The sequence below is a fragment of the Atractosteus spatula genome, chromosome 16 (genome assembly GCF_055471065.1).
Source record: "Atractosteus spatula isolate fAtrSpa1 chromosome 16, fAtrSpa1.hap1, whole genome shotgun sequence".
NCBI lineage: Eukaryota > Metazoa > Chordata > Actinopteri > Semionotiformes > Lepisosteidae > Atractosteus > Atractosteus spatula.
The window spans coordinates 13696758-13712292 of NC_142721.1; positions in this window are offsets into that span (position 1 = coordinate 13696758).

Consider the following 15535-nt stretch of genomic DNA (forward strand, 5'->3'; position numbering starts at 1 on the left):
TTATCCTACCGGTGTGACAACAATATGTCTCTGAGAGAGAACCAGAGCACCCAGAGGAAACCAACACGAACACAGGAGAACATGCAAGCTCCACACAGACAGCACCCCATGAACTGAACCCAGGGAACTAGCGCTGAGAGGCACCAATGCTGACCCCTGCACCACTGGGCCGCCCCCTTCATTTCATACAAAATGTAACGTTGTCTGCGTGAAGCAAGGAAAGAAGACAAACCTGCGTGGTCAAGCACCAAACATCATGAACCTCGTCATCCGATACAACTTGGACCCCGATTAAGATTTTAAACCTAAGACTAGTGGTGCACTTAATTAAAGACCACTGCCTTCTTTTAAATACACAAAAATGCTTCTTCTAAAAAGTGAGACTTCTGATGTTCCTATAGCAACGGACGTGTTATACACTCCTTTAATGAATCCAAATGAATTTCATGGGGGGAAAAAAATGCCCTTGCTAAGTTAAAAACTCGGCGGTCACGTAATGAGCATCGCTCTATCACAGTGGTGCTCTCATTAGCTAATATATGTCTAATTATTATTCTACAGTTAAATAACTGCAAGCACAGGAAAACACAGCTCTGAGAGAGGCCGAGTGCAGGGGGGAGGCTAGCCGTAGAATCGATAGTTAGAACGCATCCTGTTAGGAGCCGGTGGCGTCTGGCATCATTGCTAACCCAGGCGTGCTCGTCTAAGGTTCATCAACACGTCTTCCAGAGGGTTTTGTTCACACGGAGGCACTGTGGTGGAGCATTAACAGAAAAAAAGGATCTAGAGAACAGTAAAAAAAACACGGTTTGAAAGGAGAGTAAGGGTAGAATATTTCTCCTAAATAAAGGTGTTTCTCTCGAAGAGAGGGGAAAAAACCTGAAAATCGCGACAGCATTCTTTTTCTGGCACAGCGTTAATAAACAGCTCGAGCCTCGTGCGATGTCACGCCTGTTTTCCAGCTTTATTCAGCTGCCTTCTGAGCCCTTCAGAGGGGAAGAAAAATCGAAATGGCAAATGGCATTATAAAAAAGTGCCATTGCATTTTCAGAAAGCGAGAGAAAGAAATTTCTCCTCCGCATCACATCCCCCACCCCTGAAAAAACGAACGTCTGCATGGTTTTCATGATTGCACAGATACAGCAAGGACACACGCCTAGATTAATAAACTGACATGTCCCCTCCTCACCACTGAATTGAAGGAGTAGGTTTTGAAGAATTACGACTGTAATTATTTTTGGTCACTAAGGTGACAGATGGAGACAATCTGAATTCTCTGACTGTGTAACGGTGCTCCCCAAACTCTCCTTTTTAGCTTAAGAGACAGGGTGTAGACAAGACAGGAGTGGTCAACCCTATCCATTTTCGATTTTACAAGTTGCAGTGTCTTGCATATGTGCTATCAGTGGGCTAGAAAGAGCTACAGAATCAATCCACTTCGTAAATTCTAACGGCGCTTTTAATGAGCCATGCTCCAAGCCTAACTATTCTTTTCTCCTGTCAGCACTCTAGGCATGTGAGAAGCAAGATTCCTGTTGCACAGCAGCTTGATAACCTTCAGGAGTTGAGAACTGCAGGCTCTCTCAGAAACACCACTAATGAAGGAGCACTGCTCAGGCAGCAGTGTAGAGGAGTGGTGAGGGTCTCTAGGCTTATAAGTGGTAGATTGTGGGTGCAAAACCCATTTGGGACCCTACTACGGTACCCTTCAGCAAAGCACTTCACTCAGATTGCTTCTGTAAAATGCACTACTGTACAAATGTGAGTTGCTTTGGAAAGAGTGTCATTGAATTTTATCTGTTAAATTGTACTATGTCCTGCTATATCACTGTGACCCCATAACTCTTTCTAGTTTGATGATAGCACACAGGCAAGACACTGTGGCTTGTAAAATCTGGAATGGATCAGCTTGTTATGGAATTGGGAGTCCCAGTTGCTTCTGGGCAATGCGACATGTTAACGGTCTTTTATAACATGCAATTCTGAATGAATCATGAACTGGGCAGTGAATCAAATGAGAGCTTGTAGCCAGGTCCTACCTAGACAGTGCCTTTGAGATGCCACGGCAAAATGAAAAAAAAAAGAGAGAAAACCTTGAAAATGTACAAAGGACACATGCCTGTCCTGTGTTTCCAAGAAAGCAGCTACAAATGTGGCCTGATTTGATCGTTCTGGGTGCTGACAAGTATCACACGAAAGGAAATTCAGTGTGACAAATAAATCACTTTGCTGCTAGACTGGGAGAGAGCGAATTGTTAAATCCTGTTACATCTTCCTACCTACAGCTCTGATGCTCACACCATATGGCTGGCTCATCTGTGCCTCTGGGGACAGAAAAAAAAACCATGACAAAAGTGCCTGTTCTGTGATTAAAAACAGAGTTAATGAAGATAACTACATCGCAGGCTCTGCTGAAAGCCAGCCCAGTGTGCTGGAGAATCGTGCTTTGATAATTACTGTTCTGACTTTTACAGGTGTGGTCTGCTGGAGTGGGTAGCTCTACGAACAGAATGAGCATGCAAATGAAGCTTCAGTTGGAGCTGGACTGGTTTTTCACCTGGGAATGAGAGCTACCAAGTGGGAGCCCTACATTTTCCTTTTCCAGTCAGTTGAACATGGTCAATCTGAGGTGTGTAAATGCGCTTCACCTCTACTGAGCATCACGTGGGAGGGAAATTGAAAAAGGTGATGGTTTCTAACATGGGCAGTCAGGGGACAAGAGGCAGATTAATTTAATTAATGAATAAAAATCTCGAGCGTTTAAAACTGCTCCTGGCAGTGTAACATTTATCACTGCGGTGATAGCCGTGCATCTGAAATCAGAGCTCAGCATTGTGACGATTAATTACAGACCGACCATAGTTGGTCGTCCTCCAATGACAGTGCTCACACTGACTTCCTGAGCAGTTCTACAGTACAGTACATGGGGGGAACTCTGCTGTTGACCAGAAGGAGTGGTAATAAGAGCAAGGTTGGTTTTCTAACACTTAAGAGCCCAGCAGTTCCCCTCTGCTCTCCATTTATATCAGACTTTCCCAGCTGGGAGCCAGCAGGCTTCAGTCACTTCAGTAACTCGTTTCAGTAACACATGGGAGAATCCCACTTCTACCACCACGTGGTCACCCTTTCGTTCCTGGGAAAGGGAAAGCTCTTAATTGCATGGAACTGCTTTTAAAAACTAGAACAGGAGGCACTTCTTTACCCAGTGGAAGCATGGAACAAGCTGCACCGCTATGTCGTTGAAGCCGATATCCTGGTTTCTGTTAAAAAAAACAGCTGGGTGAAATCTTTGCATGAATTAGCTAAGTACTACCCAGTTGGCTAGATGGCCCAAATGGTCATTAGCACTTACATTCTATTTCACTCACCAAGTTTTTTTTTGTCTCAAATGCTTTCCGCAGCTGCAATTAATTTTCACTCTTCTTGAGAGTCTCCCTCAGGAGGCTGAAAAGGTTACTGTTAGCACCGTGTGGCGGGAGAAAGAATGTCATCCTGCCACAGCGATTCACTGTTACCAGCCAGCGGAATCCCTAATGAGGCTCCTGTGCCGAGGCGGGAGTCTGCTCGTGAGCCCCAGCTGCACGGCACTCTTCCCTTCCGCCGGAGAGCCGGAGCGACAGGGAGAGAGTCCTGAGGAAGAGCTGGTCTGCGCGCTCTGATCTCCAGGGGCTACCCAGCCGTTCTGGCGATACTGCAGGGGAGCAGTGTGCAAAAAGGCATTAACGGAGCCGGCTCTCTCAAGTCACTCTTCCCTGTCACCCGTATAGCACTGCTCCCTGCGCAAGGCTGTTATTAGGTCAGCCTACACGTGCCGTCGTATAACAGCGTCCATCCAGTGTGCACACACACAGAAAAACAAAAACTGTAAAAGTCATTCTGTTCACGTGTGTAAATAACATTCTGAAATCCCAGATCTTAATCCCAGCACTACCTTTTAAAACTTATGAAGCTCTTGTTAACTTGACTTTGCGTGTATCCTGCACATCCCTGCAGAGATGGGGGACTATACCACACCCATTCTGTGCTTTCCTTTCCGATATTCCTATGCGTTCACAATTTCACTGTGGCTTCTTGACTCTTTAGTTTGTCAGTAAATGTTTCTTAAGAGTCAACGTGCTCTGCATTAATGTTTTCGGACATTAATGGAAAGTTCTTTGCACCAGTTTGTGTGTCGTGCTTCGCGGTATCTCTTTTACGACCTCTCAGTTTGTTTCAGTCTTACTTAAGCCGTAGCTCTGTGAGTTACCTCATGCCTTCACAAGGCGCGCTAATTAAAGCTGGTTGAAAAAACAGCGCAGCCCCCCTGCGTCTAACACGGGACGTGTGATATTCTGAGCTTCAAACAGAATAACTCTCATCTTCTCAAGAATAAGAATGGCGTCATTAAGTCTCACTGCAGTAGCATCGTATGGGGCTCCATACAGTAGGTGTCAGACCATGAGTCTCAGCTGTGCTGGTTTGCTGTATGTCTGGGCCTGCAGGCTCTTTCATGTGTGGGCGAGGTGTCAAGGTGCAACATGTTGAGGGAGGGGGCACCGGGACCAGGAAGGTGGGGAGGAAGTGTGTGCCACTCTTTGTACATTATCTGGCCTCTGTCTCTATCACTCTCCACAGGGCAGTGGGGCTCACTCTGCTCCCCAACGCCTCAGTGCGTCGAGCTCTCCACAACATTAAACCCAAGCAGAAACAATCCTGTCTCCTGAATTATTCACCACTCTCTCACAGCCAAGACAGGCACAGGAGAGGAGAGGAAAGAGATACTACCGAGTGGAGGGGCGAGGGAGGGAGAGAGGAATCGGACAGGAATTGGGAGTTAAACAATTCTTTTTAAAATGGGATCGGTGTCGCTCTTGGATTTGTTGGGAGCAAAGGCGGGGCTCATGCTGTACTTACTTTCCCTCACCTCCACGTGAGGCAGAGACTGTGGGGGTTTCGAGAGCTAATTACATTCCTTTAGCTGGCACTGGGAAGAGTGAATGAGGATCTATCCCTCACAACCCTGCTCCTGACTCATGCATCTCAGCAGCGACAACAAAGAAACCGTCTTGCAGACATGAGGTTCTCTTCCAAGACGTGTTTTAAAAAGTCCAGGACCATATAGAATACTGTACAGATCACACTTGTCAATATATAAGAATTTAGAGGTTAGAAAAAGGCTCCACAGCCAAATCAGAGTGTTTCTTTTCCTTTCCTTTCAGTATGGAATGACCCTGTACCTGCTTTTATAAGACACTGTACCTATAATCTCTTCATAAGATTTAAATTTCTTTCTGTGACCTTTTAACGAGAGGATGAAAAATGAACAGGAATACAGGAATTTCTCTGAGCTCGCTCTATTTTAATTTTTTGATTTGGCCAAAGTTTTGGATGTGTCTGACACCCGATAAAATCACGTACTTTAAAATCTACAGCATTATCTCATTTCAGAATAAAAGCTCCCCGGTTTATGACTAAAGCTCATATGCTTTGCCCCTCTAACCTCAGATGTCCTGCATCTGATGTTGGTGGTCAAGACTGCCTACTACCGATTGCGTCACAGTCTCTAGGGCGTGTTCTGCTGAGCCCTCTCAGTGTATCTTGCATCATATTGGACTCCAGTGTTTGATTACAGATAATTAAAAATTAAAATGAGGTCCACGGGCTCTCTGGTGACATAGGCATTCATCTAATTATCTTGGCTCATCTACCGAAACAATGCTGAGAGTTAACATACAGTCAGTGCAATAATTGTACTGATCTTCTTACAGAAAGTCACCACCATAGTGACCGCAGTGTGCTGAATTCTGACAAGGCCAAGTCTACGATTTTTCACTGTAATGACGTTAAAGACAGCTTACATTATGTTGAAATTTCTGTTGGCTCAATTTTCAACGGTCTGGTTTAATATGTTTTGTTTTGTCTATCTCTTTAAAGTGCACCTAACAGGAATATATGATTGGTAGTGGGACCCACACTGTATCTAGCACACAATTTAATCACTCTGGCAAAGTAATGAGCACATTTTGATATATGGAACAGCAATAAAATATTTCAAGTATCTCCCAAGTCTTCTTTAAAGGAACAGGAGTATCTATACACGTCAACCAAATCTGTAATGAGCACAGCTATCAGTTCAGTAACCATATTTCAAATAATGATGGGCTCATAGTAACGAACTGGAGAAGATGCTTCATTCAAGTTTTCAGCTGGATGTCCTGTGTGTCATCTCTGATTTAATTCTATATTAATTTCAGTCAATACGAGTAGCTGTAACTGATCTGAAAACAGATTTCTGGTGTGCTAAAACTCGACTGATTTTCAGGCACATGCAAATCTCAATGTAATCAACAGACATTTCCCCAGGAATGTAGAGAAAGTGGTCACCAGTGATCTGGTGACTTGCCATCTGCCTTGAATCAGAATTTGTTAGATATTTGTCACCATTATATTTAAGTGTTCCACACCCATGTAAATGAAACAGCGAAAAAAATGTTTGCAGAAGAGTGAACAGTTATAAAAATATAAACCTCTTAGTCAAGCTCTCTTGTCTTTCAAAGTTCCATGAACAGATCAGAACGTTTTTCTCAAAAAGAAACTGTTCTAATATGACAATCAAACAGCCTGCAGTGTTTCTAAAGTCAGTGTTGCCGTACTGTGAATAATAAGTACCATACAGTAAAAGAGTAAGGTTAATTCTTTCATCCCTTAGAGCACAGCTTACTCCCACTGAAATAGTCAGGAACGAACACTGGGTGCATGCTTGTGCTCCAATTAGTGCAACCTTGTCACTCGTCACTGTCAGTAAGGAAAGCCATCATTCCTGAGCAGAACCAGTGTTGACTTTAACATTTACTATCTGGTTTCTTGACGTCCCAAGGGCATTGTTGTTTGTGATTATTTTGGCTCCTTTATATTTTGTAGGGGTGAAAGAAATCAGCAGAATGGGATTGAGCTTCCCCCAAAATTTCCCAGGATTAACATACAATATTTAGTGGCTTCTCAAACTAGACGTGTTTTGAATCGTTGTTAAGGAATGAGCTAATTTAATTATACAATAAGACTGACATTATCGTGACAGTGAAATCTGTGGAAGAAAAACCATTTCACGTTGTCTCCTTCACACTGCATTCGCATTACCCGAATAATGCGCATTGTCCCTGGCCTTAATCACACTCGCTGCCTCTGAAGTAATTGACTGGGTCTCCCTGAAAGGATGCAGTTTAAATTTATATTGAAATGCTGTGCTGCATTCAGGAAGTGTGACTTCCTAGCATGAAAAATATAACATATCTAATTCATTTTATATAGGTGTTAAACTCAAAGCCTGGATTAAATTAGGTTGCCAGCATGAGGCTTGATGTGTTATTTTTTTCTTCCCAAAGGACTCTTGTTTTTTGCTTTTAGCCAGTGGAAAAATTGGAGTGTCGGGCTTCTAACAGGCTGCTGGCGGATGAGTCAGTCCCTCTGGGCCCACAGACTCTCTAATTGGACAAATGTTTGATTAATCGGACAATTCTAACGATTCTCGTTTGTGGGCTGAAAATGTCTTGTAGTGCACCTTGGAACTGATGTAACATCATCGTCTGTATTTGAACTGAGGAAACAAAAGGCTACAAACGGTGAAATCGAGGAGGAGGAGTTTAAAATGGAACAACAAAGACGCTGTTGATGAGTCTTTAGCCCGCGAGGAGTTTAAAAGGCCCGAGTTAGATGCTGATAAGGCACAGTGTCAGAGAACAGCAGCAAGCTTGCTAGCCTGCCAACTCCTGTAGCTGGAGCTGATGTACTGACTCCATAACAAGCGCTATTGATCCTGTGGACCCAGTCAAACGTCAGCAGACAGGAAGCAGTTGTCTTGTTGAGGGGAAGTGTAAGTGTAAATCGATGACAAAGCCCTGTAATTACAGAGGAAAAGCTAATCACCTACACCCAGGGTGCTGACAGACAAGGTGCTCTGACAAAGCACCATTACAAATTGACAAGTATTTACGGTAAGTGGAGAATCACAGGTTTCCCAGTTTAACAACTGGAGGTGTGGTTTACTTTTGGCACATTAAGAGCAACAACATAAGTTATTTTAAAAACAAGATTAATCGCATTGGGACATAAGAAAGGCTACAAACCAAACTGGTCCACATGTACCACACTGAGCTAGTTTGACAGCTAAAACTGATTCATCAGTCGCATACAAGATCGCATACTTTTTGAGCTCTATTAAACTGAGTTGAGCTTTTTATTATTATTTATTATTTTTAAAATATATAGGTATGATGCTATAATTCCAAAACTCGCTACAAAATGCAATACTGCTACACCTGAGTTTTCTAGGGAGCAACAAGCCTGAAGAGTGAATTCAATTCAGGAGCTACCTGGTTGAAAGGTAGTTTGAATAACTGCAGTCTCATTTCATCCTCACCTTTTGTCATTAGCTAATGTTTCAATTGACCTTTGCTGAGGTTTGCTTTTGTCTGTGTATCAGCGAGAGCGCATAAAAGGATTTTTAACACAGCCGCACAGCACTCTATAACTGAATTGATAGCCTGGAGATATCGAAGAAAAAAATTTCAATAGTTTCTCAGCCTCCGACAGCAATTACTAGCAATTTCTCCTGCAACAAGAGCACTATTAAATTCAGAGGCACATACCGCACAACTGTACTGCGTGATGCGATGTGAATCGTGCTTCAGGAAAATTGCTTCATTACACAAATAGGGGAGGTGAAGATTGAGTTGTAAGATCCACTGAACAGCAGAGGCAGGTGTTCTTATTTGTCACGATAGCTGTTGTAGCAGCTCAGGGCTGCATGCAAATGTGCTCTGGGGAGATTTGGAAAGCAAGAGAACAGGCAGCCATTGAAACTGAATAACGCTGACAAGATGATTGTACCATCTACAAGTGCTCATCTTTTTCTTGATGTTAGGTGGGTCCCTCTTCTGAATTCTGAGCACAATCCCTCGCTTTTCAGAAAATGGTGTGATTAAATATAGTGATTTGAAGTTCTTGAAAGAAATGTTGCGCGGGGAACTGTTTTTCATATCTGTCTTCCGTGCTTGCTCACGGTGCGCACTGATGTGACCTGTCTTCTGTTCTCAGCGTGGCTCCAGCCGTCCAGGCCAGGGCTCCTGGAAGAACCCTTCGCTCTCACGTAGCTGTGAGGGCATGGGGGAGAGACGAATCGATCATTCTTTGATCAATTAAATTGATTAGTAATAAGTTAATGTCGAATGGGTGGGGAAGGAGGAGAGCTGAGAAATCAGGTCACACAAGAGGAGACCGCTTGGCCCATTCCAGCTCAATGAGCCACAGATTTGGTAATTAGTAGCTAATTGATCCCAGAATCTCATCCTGTGGGTTACGAGGAGGAAACCAGGGTATCAGCTTCAACAACATGGCTGTTTGGCTTCTCCCAGACACCCTTTGGGAAAATAAGGGCCCCCATTCTCAATTTGAAATGCTCGCCGTTTCCACTTGTATGTCACCTGGGTCGTGTTTGACTGTCGATTCGGAAGACATCCGTTGGCTTGCCTTTGTCAGTGCCTCTGAGGATTTTGAAGCCTTGAAACAGGTGCCCTCTTAGTCTTCTTGGTTCAAGGCTAAAAAAGATCCTGATCTGTCAGCCTGCTGGAGCGGGGCACTCGCAGAAACATACCTCCGTGCTCGTCTTCATTCCAGAGCACGTGGTGACCAAAATTAAACACACTGTTCCTAACAGAACATGTCTTTTGTAGAATGTGGTTAAACCCAGAGCAATAAAGAGGAAAAGTTTATATCTGGGGATCCTGAGATTTACTGTGTCGCTGCTGGCGTTATGTAGTGTTTGCTCAAAGAGGCCAGACAAAAGTCACTTACACTGAAGTCTGTCTTCTTAAAATCAATACCGTGACAGCGTTCTGACTGATGAGCAGGACACTAACTCTTCAGTCCTTCCCTCCCTGCGGGTGAGTGTGTGTTATACATTTCACACTGAAAGGACACAAAAACTGGGCACGTTTTTACTCTTTCACTTCAGTAATCCTTTAAAGAAATATAATTGGGATAATCCTTTGCGATTTTTTTTCAGCTCTTCACACTATATTAGTTGGATCTGAAGGCAGTGGTTTTTTTGGTCACTTGCTGAATGTCACTTTGAATAACAGCTGCTGAGTTGGGCTCAGGCGTACCAAATTCTGAAGATACAGTCATCCATTCGCGTTTTGAATGCTCATAATGGTCAGGTTAAAAATATGCATTGCAGACATTCTGCAGAGAGGAGATGAGCCAGCAAACCTGGGATGGAAACAGATTAGCTCTCTGGGTGACGTGCCAGTGGGGTTTGTCCCCTTAATTCCATGTGATGTGATTGTCTGTTCATGCAGTCTCCCCCTGTATCTCCCCAGTATCTCTCTGGAGGTCCCTGCGGGCGTGCTGTCAGTAAGTTCTCTCGCTGTGTCACGGCTTGGCACCTAGCGTCAGGGCAGAAGGACAGTGCAGCTTCTGTAGGTTCTGAACACATACTGTTAGCTCAGCACTGAGCAGCATTCAAAACCAGGAATGAGTCCCACAGCGAAGGCTGGAGTGCTGCAGGCTTTACTGGTACTTTAAAATTAGCAACCAGTTAAGAATTAAAAAAGGCATCTTCTTATCTCATCCTTTCGGATGAGACGTAAAACCGAGGTCCTGACTCTCTGTGGTCAGTAAAAATCCCAGGGCCTTTTTTGGAAAAGAGTAGGGGTGTAACCCCGGCGTCCTGGCCACATTTCCCATTGGGCCTTACCGATCATGTCCTCCTAATCATTCCCATCTCTGACCTGGCTTCATCACTCTGCTCTCCTCCCCACTGAGAGCTGGTGTGTGTGAGAGGACTGGAGCATCATCCAGGTGGGGCTGCAGGGGTGGAGGGGATCCCCATGACCTGTAATGTGTTTTGAGTAGAGTGTCCCAAAAAGCGCTATATAAGTGTAAGCAATTATTATTATTATTATTATTATTATTATTATTATTATTATCATGCAAAATCATTTGTTCAACGAAGATCTTCTGAAGATGAAATCTTCTTCATTCCTTTTTTAAATGTTGGATTTATTTGCACCTTCAATTTTTATTATGTGTGACACAAGAGTGTGTAATCTGGTCGTTCGATTGAACCTGATAATCTCTCTTGTCTGTTTAAGAGCAGTTTTTTTTAATCAACTGTGATCTTAAAGTTAGTATTAGCATGCCTTTGCCTTTGCTGAATCCTTTATGCGCTCATATGTGTTGCGAATGTTATGCAAATATGATTCTTAAAATAAATTCCTTAATCTGCTGCACATTCTGCTCCTGTGTCAAATGTTTGTTTTTTTTCTGCAAAAAACAGTGCAGTATTTCTCACAGGGCTGCATCTAAGATTTACTACAACCATTTTCACTTCTCTGTTGAGGTGCAGAGAACATGGCAATAAAGATAATAAGCAGCTTTTCAGATTGCACTGAATCTCAGTATATTACACCGGCAGCAAACTAATAATCTCTGCATCAAATGTCAACAACACAAGCCGAATTAAATATTTAATTATCTTATATTTGCTATCAGCATTAAAATGATAAAGCATTCTGCTTTCCTTATCTCGCCAGAAACCAAATTAACGGTAAGAAAGAAGAGCAGGACCAGGCTGAATTAAACAGTTCAGGCGTTCTGTATAAAAGTTGCCTGGTGCGTTGTGACACAGATAACAGGAGGGCAGACCACATCGATATTTCTCTTGACAGAAATCCTGTCATGGCTGGTGTCGACTATTGACATTGCACTGGCTTTGACACCACACTGGAAAGGCTGTTATTAACTCTGTGTTTACTGTAGAGAGGCAGATTAGAGGGAGAGTCATGAGATGTACAGTTGGAGACTGTTGATCTAAGAAGAATACTTAGAAAAATCGAAGGACTGGACAGACTTTAGTTTCTTCTTCAATGTGGCAGGAGGAGGCACATCAGGCTACTGCACGGAGCTGTTCTGGGACTAATAATCTGCTGGGACATCGGATTTGGGTTACTGGGTTCCATGGGGTTCATTTGTCTTTGTAAGTGTGTGTCCCTTCAAGATAACTTTTTTGTATTCTGTTCTTTTTATAAGTAGGTGATGGTGGAATGTTGTTTTTAAAGGAATTAGATTACCATTATCTGGTCTGTCTGCCTTGTGCTGGTTTGAGGGTTCACTGGTGGTTTTGAGGATAGAGAACTTTTTGTGCTGATAAGCGCCCTTAAATTGCTAGGTGGGCAGTCGTAGACTGCATGTTGGGGTGGTCGCTAAAAAATCCAATCTTGTGCTGGTGTCAAGTACAAGGACATCTTCAGTCCCGATGTGTGTGTGAGACTCCGTCTGATCACGATATCCTCATGTTGACATCAACATGATTGGTTGATGGGCTGGAACCTCGTTGAAGACGAATGACATAACAACATCACCCACTTCCTTCCCACTTTTTGAATAAGATCCGTGGCACCACACACACGTTTGTGCTCTTGTCTTTGTAGGGACCCCCTTCTGACGCTCATTGTATGTTGATTATTCAACACCCCACTCAAATGAAACTCCACCTTGGGTGAAAATAGACCAAAAACAATTATTTGTGTCCCTTTTGGATTTGAAATAGAAGATGACTGTGTAGAAATATATGTATTTTCCACTCTGGGGATGCCCCCACATCATCTGCCAGCACATTTTCTCACATTTCTGCCTCGCTCATTAGAACCTAGGCACATGCATGCAAGCAGCTGAGGCATCTTAATGTGAAATAACACGGATTGAATGGATTAATATGAGTTTTTAAAGAACAAAAAATAAGAAACAAAGTCTAAATGCCAGTAGAAGAAAACACCAGTCATTCTTCTGAAGCATTACGAGCGCAGTTTTTTTTTTAATGTGCTGTTGCTAGGAAACCAGGAGGCAGAATGTGTGCTTCAGACGGTCTTTCACATCTCCTGTCACACCTTCTCCCAGAGCTGGCACCTCAGCCAGGGCGTCGCTGGATTACTGAGACGAAGTGAGAAGCGAAGATGAGATGAGCTCGGTCTGAAACAGACAGCTGCCCTGAAACTTGCTGAAAGAAACTTTTTTTTTTCCCTGAAGAAAGATCAAGTATGCAACCCCACCTGAGGCTTTGAAGGCCTGACTATTGGTGTGGAGAAGAGTTTCATGGCACCACCTATTACAGTATTAGGAATTCCCAGTGAAGAGATATGGGGATCCTGTGCAGACGCAGGAGTAGGTAGGTGTCGAGGCAGGCGAACAATCCGGAACGTCAGGCGAGTCCGTGGTCAAGAGGAGAAAGGAGTTTCAAAATCCAGGAAGTACAAATAGTGGCAAACAATCCGAAACGAGAGGCGAGGTCCAAAGTCGAAAGGCAAAAGGGAAGCCCAGAATCCAGAGGAGCGCGAGGTACAGAATAAACGCCAGGTAGAGCTCTCAGGGAGTAGACTCAATACCGAGCAGCAGGAAGCGGGCTTGAATGGCTTAAATACTGCAGCCGGGAGGGCGTGTGGTGTTGAGTTAACACGTGTGGCGGTGCTTGTCATCATCGCCCCGCTGCTGGCACTGGTCAGCTCTCTTGGGGGCTGGTCTGGGCAGGTTGGCAGTCGTGACAATGACTTCATGTGCAGTATGGTGGACAACAGTGCTTCCCAATCCTGGTCCTGTTGGTTTCTGCTCCAGTTACACAATAGACCCTTTCGTTGACTTAATAATGACATTCATCTGAACTGTTTGATCCCCGCCATTAAACATCTTGGTGCTTTATAACCGCTGTATTTTGTGAAATAAAAAAATCCCAAACTTGTGACTAAATGTAAATATTAATTTGAAACCACTTTTTAGATCAAGTAAGCAGGTGTGCAGATCACCAGGACAGAACTGCCAGTGTGGAATAAAGGTCAGCATGATCCAAAAAGACCAAAAGCAATCAGTCTAGAGAAAGGCAGCCAGGTGCTATATTGTATTACATATTGCATTCATTCAGTGCTGCATCCTGCACCCCTGCATCTTGAGAAGTATATTGATGCAGATTTTACACAAAGCTTTAATTATCAATGAGTAGAGAGCAGAAAGACTTTGCATTAATTATTGGCCCAGAAATTTCAGTCTCAGCTGATCCAGTGCACCTAACTAACAGCAGCAGACAAGAGCACGTTTTCCTCCAGAGAGCACTGTCTGCAACTAGGCTTTCTGAATGAATGGCATCCGCTTGACAATGGTGTGCAAAGAAAACTGTAGCTTAAGTGTACCTCCTCTTTTAACACCTGGAAGTCCTCATTAACTTTACAATCAACTGAAGTGAAGTCCTACCCCGTTAGAGAACTGGGGGGAAATGGGAGCTGGCATTGGTCCTCCTTCTGAGATAAATACATTGAGAGCCTCAGAGGAGAGGAAAGCTCGTGCAAAGCTCCACCCACGGTGTTGAAATAACTGGTAAGAAGAGAGAACCTCAAAGAGTCATCTGACATCAGCACCTCATAACACATGCCCTTCAAATGTTGATGTGCGACTTTCAATTATTGATGCTCGTGTTCATGGAACAGATGGTGCTGATAAGAAATTCCCCCTGTGGGGTCGTGGGCTATACACGGGAACAACAGAGCTCAAAAGGAAAAAAAAAGAAAAGAGAATGAGTATTCACTTAGTTTGTCTTCCACCTTCTAATTGTTTCAAGAAAACAATCATAGAATCAAGTCATGTCCCTAATGAAGCTTTAATGGTCCTCAATGTGGTACTGTTGTAAAACCGCAGGAGTGCCTTCTATCTACCGTGCAACTTTACCATTGGCCTGCCCCTGCTCCTTCACCCTGTCACTTTTAACCAGGCTTCCCTCCTCTTCTTCACGCTAATGGGGAAGACGTTTCCTCTCTTCCTCTTTATCCACAAGTCTGTCTAGTTGATGCCTCTCCCTCTCTCCTGTAAGCACCTCACCCCTCTGCATGATTAGTACGCCGACCTGTGCACCTGTTCACCTTTACACCTATACACACCTTAACACCTACTGCACAAACCTGTGCACCTGTTCACCTCTACTGCTGCACACCTGCACTCCTGTACACCTGTTCACTGCACACCTGCACTCCTGTACACTTGTTCACCTGTACACCCATACTCCTGTTGACTTGTACACCTGTACTCTTGTACACCTGCATACCTGTTCACCTGTTCACCTGTACTGCTGTTCTCCTGCACTCACATGCAGTTATACAGTCCGTTCAGGTCCCAGCAGGGTAATGGAGGGCAGGTTACATTCCTTCCTCACTGGGGCATTGAAATTAAATTCAATGAAAGCACCTGAGCCACCTAGTCCCAATATAAGCTTATTGCATCTTCTCACTTATTTTTTTACCAATGTTGAGTACATTATTTTACAGACATATCATATAAATATACACTATTGCAATGCAATTTCCCTTTTCAGTGGTGCTCTTATCATGGTGGATATCTGTAAAATTCAAACTGATTGGATTGATCGCCTTTTACTCTGACCGCTGCTATTTCATTCTTTTGAATATATTCTCAGTGCACGCTAAGTGTGTCTTTATTTTCTTAGTAATTATTTATGAACTGT